The 5878-nt window shown below is 60.4% G+C and overlaps 1 long non-coding RNA gene across 1 annotated transcript; it reads left to right on the top strand.

Moving 5' to 3' along the window:
* The first annotated feature begins 323 nt into the window (after nt 1-323).
* Nucleotides 324-4635, top strand: LOC137844107 (uncharacterized). Its single transcript, XR_011089827.1, has 2 exons — nt 324-2886; nt 3302-4635. It is a non-coding gene; the product is annotated as an uncharacterized lncRNA (long non-coding RNA).
* The last annotated feature ends 1243 nt before the right edge of the window (nt 4636-5878 follow it).

Here is a 5878-nt window from a genome sequence, read left to right as displayed (position 1 = left end):
GGCATCGAGGGACGGGAGCGCTGCCCTCGGGGTCTGGCAGGGCAGGTGCCTGCCCCAGCCGGGGACCTGCTGCCCCCGGGGGAAACGCAGGCTGTGAAAGGAGGCGAGGAGAAGGCAAGAGAAATCCCCCCTAATCCCAAGGCTCTGCGAGCGGAGGCTTTGGGCCGTGCACCAGCTTGGCTCCTCCAACAGCCCGCCGCGGCTCGTGGCAGCGTCCCAGCTCCCCGGGGGGAGCAGCGGAGCTCAGACGTGCCGGGAAGGCAGCAGTTGCTAGAAGCCATCCTCTGCACGGGGTGGGGGAGACAGGGCAGATTTGGGGGCAGCACCCAGACACAGAGCTGCTGCGAACCCCGGGTGCTGCCTTCGTTTGAGCACTGGCTGCGCTCCTGCTTGCCTCCGGCTGCAAGGATCTGCTCCAGCAGCCCCTGGGATGCTCGGAAATGCTGGGGCTGATTAGGAGGCGGCTGACATGGCCGGCTGACGCTGGCAGAGGAGCGGGTTAATGTCACCGTGGCCTCGGGGCTGGCGGGGGCACGAGGCCAGGGCAGGGCTGCAGCAGCCCGCGCTCCCCCGGCCGCAGGGAGCCTGGCACAAGAGCGTCTGTTCCTTGTAATTAATCCTCAGTGCTATTCATCAGGTGGTTTTTCTCCTCCGGAGGCAGCACAGGTACCCGTGCCCCCTTCGTGTTGCCGTCCTCCTCCCCTCCATCTGCGGCAGCCTCCCGTGTGTGGGCACCTCGGAGAGCCGCATCCTGCAGTGCCACCCTCCTGGTGTCTGTCTGTCTGTCTGTGCTCATCTCTGTCCCTCCACACCCCTCGCCCTGCCCACATCTGCCTGCCTGATGCCCAGCTGCCCGAATGATTTATTCATGGCGTTGCTCGCAGCATTTGCTGACCCACCTCCCTCCCTGCAGCTCCCCATCTCCAGGGGCGCAGCCGGGGGCTGGAGGGGTGTCCGGACCCCGCTGCCTCGCCAGCTGTGAGGCAGGAGCAGAAAGCAGCCCTCCTCCGGGCCAAGGGACAGCTGGAGGGATGCAGTGAAGGACCACTGAGCCCCTTTGCCCCCAAGCCATCACCTCAGCCCCTCCTGCCCAGGAAGCATTTGGACATTGGAGAGCTGCTGGGGGGAGATAAAGGCGGCTTTACGAGGCTCGAAGCTGCTCGAAGCCGTAGATGAAATCCGTCCCTCCAAAGAGCAGGGCCAGGAGCCACCCAGCGTGGTCCCAGAGCCCAGCTCAGCCTTGATCCAAAGCAGAGCCGGGAGCCCTGGGAGCAATCGGCCGTCACCTGCGTGAGTCACCCGTGGCTCGCCCGCAACCTGCAGCAAACAGCTTCTCCTCCAGCCTCGCGTCCTACTTTCCCCTGCTGTTTACAGTCTTCAACCTTCAAGGGTTTGTTTTGTTCCATTTTTTTTTTTTTTTCTAATGCAATTTCACCAGCCATTAGCCCAGAATGCAGCTTAACTCCTCTGTCACTAAATGCATTTTTTATTTTTTTTTCCCCCCAAGCATCTCCGACTGAAACCGTGGAGCTGCTCCGGCAGCAAAAGGCCGTCCCCAGCGGAGCTCGCCCATCACCAAAACAAACCCCAGCGTGGTAAAACTGCTGGAAAAAAAAAAGACAAAGCTGCTGGGGGAAAAGATTTAAACACATTCTTGCCCTGAGCTGCCACCAGCCCTGGGTGAGTGGGGCCACCAATATTTAGGGCAAATGGTGAGGGCGCAGGGGGGTGTTTGGCCCCGTGGCTTTTCCACCTGCAGGCTGGTGGTTCCCCGGCTGGGGCGTTACACCGGGGGGGTTAACGGGCTTCCATGAAGCTGGTGTTAGGAGGGAAAACGAAATGCCGAGGCACAGAAATGTTTTCACTTCCCTCCAAGCTAAGAATAGCGCCTGGCGGGGCCTCCAGGCAGCGGGCTCCGTGCGCACCCTGCGGTGTGGGTGGAGGGGCTGGGGAAACTGAGGCACGGCAGAGCGTAACCTGGTTGGGGTGGGTTAGGGAAGGGCTTGTCCCCTCCTCGTGTGCCTTTGTCACCCTGCTGTCCCCTGCCACGAGGCACGGAGGGGGTGTCCCATGCTGGACACAAGCTGAGCTGCGTGATCTCCAAGGTCTGTGGTGTGCCAAGGGCATGGGGAAAACGCTGTGTTGGGTGGAAATCTGGGGATAAAGGGGGTTTTCTGCACCCCAGTACTGGGGATAAGCGGGGATGGTCACCCTGTGCCGGGTACGGGACCGGTTCCAGAGCTCCTTGGTCTGCAGCGACAGCCCCGGGGCTGGCAGCACCGCGAGCATCGCCTCTGCAGCATCTCCCAGCTCCGTGCGAGAACCCAACCCCCCGACTTGTCCCAAAGCCAGGAGCTTTCTGCTGGAAACTGCCAGCCTCTGCTGTCCCCTGGCCAGGTACAGAGCCTTTAGCCACTGTTTTGCCACTCACCCCGCTCATTAGGCGTTGATGAGCCCCTCTGCTGCCTCCTGCTCCAAGCACATCAGCTGCGATATCCAGTCACTAATGAATGACTCCGGCAATTAATCGCAGGGGTAAGGCCACTCCTAATTAGGAGCAGATTTAGGGAACGAGCACGAGGAGAGCCCTTTGGCTGTTGGCTGCCTCTAGTGGAGTACATGCAGAGGATTACGGTCTGCGGGGCTTTTAAATTGATAATTGAGGAGTTGATTAAGGCCGAGGAGGAGCTGCAGGTGCTGCCGTGGCTCATGGCAGCAGCGTTGGAGCCGCCTGGACCCAGCCTGGCTTGGACTCATTTTCCTGCCAGAGAGCAAGGACAAGGGGATGCAGGATAGCTGGGAATCCCAAAATGTGCTTGAGCATCTGGATTTTCTGCCTGTTCTTGGACCGGTGCTGTCTGCCCCCTGGGCAGGGCACGGCCCGAGGTATGGTGCCCTCGATGCTGTGTTCAGCTCACTGCTGTGTGTAGCTGAGAGGAGGAGCACTGGGGGGTACCTGGGCCCCCCGGCAGCTGTTTGGGTGCTTTGGCCCTCAGATGGGTGCTGCAGGCTGTCCATCCCCTCGGGTGAGAGCTTTTACTGGTGCTGCCACTCCAAATAAATCCCAGGGGATCAGGGGCTCGCTGGGTCATTCCCCTGCTCCCTGCTGGCTCTTTGCAGCCTCTCTGGAGCCCGTCCCTGCAGAGCTGAGCCCAGAAATGCTGGAGCAGCCCCAGGTGTGGCAGAGGCTGTGGTTGGTATCGCACTGTGTGCAGCAGCATCTCCCCTTCGCCAGGAGCTGTACGCACCCTGGTGACCCGTGCCCACGCCGGGTGTGATAAATGTGTGCTTGTCCTTGCAGGTCACCCGTGCTGCTGCGTGCTCGGAGCAAAACCCAGCAGGTCTCAGGCAACAGAGCAATGCCAGAGGCGGTTCTTGTCCTGTCGGGGTGTTCAGCTGGGGACAAACGATGCTGAGACGCAGCTGAAACAAAACCCAAGCAACCACCCAAGGCAAGGAAAGGGCCAGGGGCCGGGCAGCTTTCCGCTAGCGCTGCAGAACGATGGGTCACTGGAAAATCTTAGTGGGAAGCGAGAGGGAAGGAACCAGCTTCTGCTTTCTGATAGTGGTTCCTGCCACGGCCTCCGAAGCTGAGGGTGTGTTAGGAGGGAGTTAGTCATCGGGGACACATCACGCTGCCGGTGCCATGCCCTGCTCCAGCCCCGGCGCTGCCGCTTCCCTTTGGGGCAGAGCTCCGCCGCTAGCAGCTGGCTCCCTCGCCCACTGCTGCTTGTGAGGAGTGACAAAAGCATCCGACTTCTGCAAAAACGGGACTGTGACCTCGTCAGCTGCCAGGGGAAGTAATCTCAGCCCTGTCTCTTTTTTGGTTTGTTCCAGGATTTCACGCTCCCCATCACCGCTCTGGTCGGCCAGGGGAGGAAAAAGCCGCTCCTCTCGCCCTGGGGCTGGCCGCGGGGCAGGGATGGGGTGCAGGAGGGCAGCACAAAGGAGAGAAGGGAAGGAAGGAAATTAGTCAGGGAAGGAGCAGGACAAAGGATAAGAGGGCTCAAGCTGTCCCAGCTGCTGCTCAGCACTGTGCAGGATTGTTGTCATCCCTCCGGCCCCGCTGCAGACCTCTCTCTGCCTCGTTCCAGTCCCTTTGGGATTGCACGGAGGAGAACTGAGCCACGCCAGTCCCAGTCATTTACCTCCTCCCCGTCCTCTCGCATTGTTGCCCACAGCTAATGACTGAAAGGAGAGTCTATTCTTCCAACCTGATGCCTGGGTGATGATATCTGCAGCCAATTTCCAGCTCGGCGGAGCAGAACAATTCTGCCGAGCTGGTAAAGAGCAGAGCAAAGTCTGCTCCCAAAGGTTACGCTCCCGTGCAGGCACTTGGCTCTCGCTTTTCTCTGCAAACCCAGGGCTTAATGTATTTACAAATAAGTGCACAAAGCCCCGCTGCTGCCAGACCACAGAGCGCACAGCCCTGGCAGCTGCAGCACTGAGTCAGGGCCAGCGCGCACCCGGCCCTGCCCCGAGCAGCGGAGCGCTGCCTCTGCTGCTGCGCGTCCCCCGTGCCCAGCTTGGGTGCGTGCGCCCTTAGCCAGCGAGGAAGAGCTGCCTGCAGTTGTCCTCCCCGCTGCAACATCCCCTGGGCACGACGCAGGAGCACGTTCGGGGTTAGGGACGAGTGCACGCTCACCCTCCTGCCTGTGCGCCCTGTTGGCGTCTCTCCCCAAAGCATTTCATTTTTTTTTTGCAATAGGGAAAAAATAAATAGCGATTTATTTATTTTTTCTTTTGCTTGGAGCTCCTCTCTCGAGGCAAGCATCCGTGTGTTTTACTGATGTGACATGTCATGCATGGCCTGGGTTCACCATCAGCTGCTGGGTTTGGTTCCCCGGGGGGCTGCCGTGTGCCAGCTTTGGGCTCAGGGACCCCCAGCACCCCTCGGGGGGCTGCAGCGCTGCCTGCCACATCCCCCACCGAGCAAACTGGGGCTGGCAGGGAGGGGGGGGGGGAAGCAAGCATATTGGTGCCACTGGAAATTAAGGGCAGGTTCCCACGTCACGGCTGAGAGGGAGCTGAGCAGCCGTCTCAGCAGTCAGCGGGGAAATAAGTTGCTGGCGTCACCGGCGATGTGCGACACATGCACGTCTCGCAGAAGGGATCCGGCTGTGCCATATTTGCAGCACAAGCTATTCCAGCAGCCCGTTGGCATTAGGCATTGCAGTACTGGGTTTGTCAGTTTTTGGGGTTTGAGGTAACCCCTGTGCACTCTGCCTGTAGGGTTTTGTGCTTTGCAGAAAGCTTTGGTGGCCAGGTGGGGTCTGCTGGGGGAGCACAGCCCTCGGGGTCCTCCTGGGGACCCTCGGGGTCTCCACGGGGCCGAAGTCTGGGCAGAAGTCTGGGCTGCGACTGCCCTGCTCGGATGGGGCTCAGCATCAGGACGAAGCAGTTGCTTCAAATCACTTCATCTCCATCCTTTTGGCCAGGGCATCAGGGACGGTGACTCCATTCAGCGCCGGCACCGGCGCTCCTTCCTTCAGCGATGTGCAGACGCCGAGAGCTTCATCTCTCCCCGTCACGACTCATTTCTTTCTCACTGAGGCTTTAATTTTTAAAGAGGCGCTTTTAGGCGCAGAGGTTTTAATACCTGCAGAGGCTCCCAGCAGGTGCCACCGAGCTTTTCCAATCAGTGCTGCTGGGGACAGGGGAGGAGAATGGCCAGGGCCGGTGGCCCAGGGCTTGGGGCTACCTCGTGCAAACGAGCAGTGCTCTGCTTGCACCCGGGACCAAGCTGGGACAGAAAGAGAAGGAGGAGACAAAGCTTGGAGCTGGGAACGGGCGTCCTCTGCTGCCTGCGGGCTGTGGGCAGGGGGGACGGAGGTGTCCCCAGCGCTGCAAAGTGCTTGGGGTGCCTGGGAAGCCCTAG

Source organism: Anas acuta, chromosome 24, assembly GCF_963932015.1.
Source record: "Anas acuta chromosome 24, bAnaAcu1.1, whole genome shotgun sequence".
NCBI lineage: Eukaryota > Metazoa > Chordata > Aves > Anseriformes > Anatidae > Anas > Anas acuta.
The sequence above is the reverse complement of the archived record's forward strand: the minus strand, read 5'-3'. Positions and strand labels throughout refer to the sequence as shown.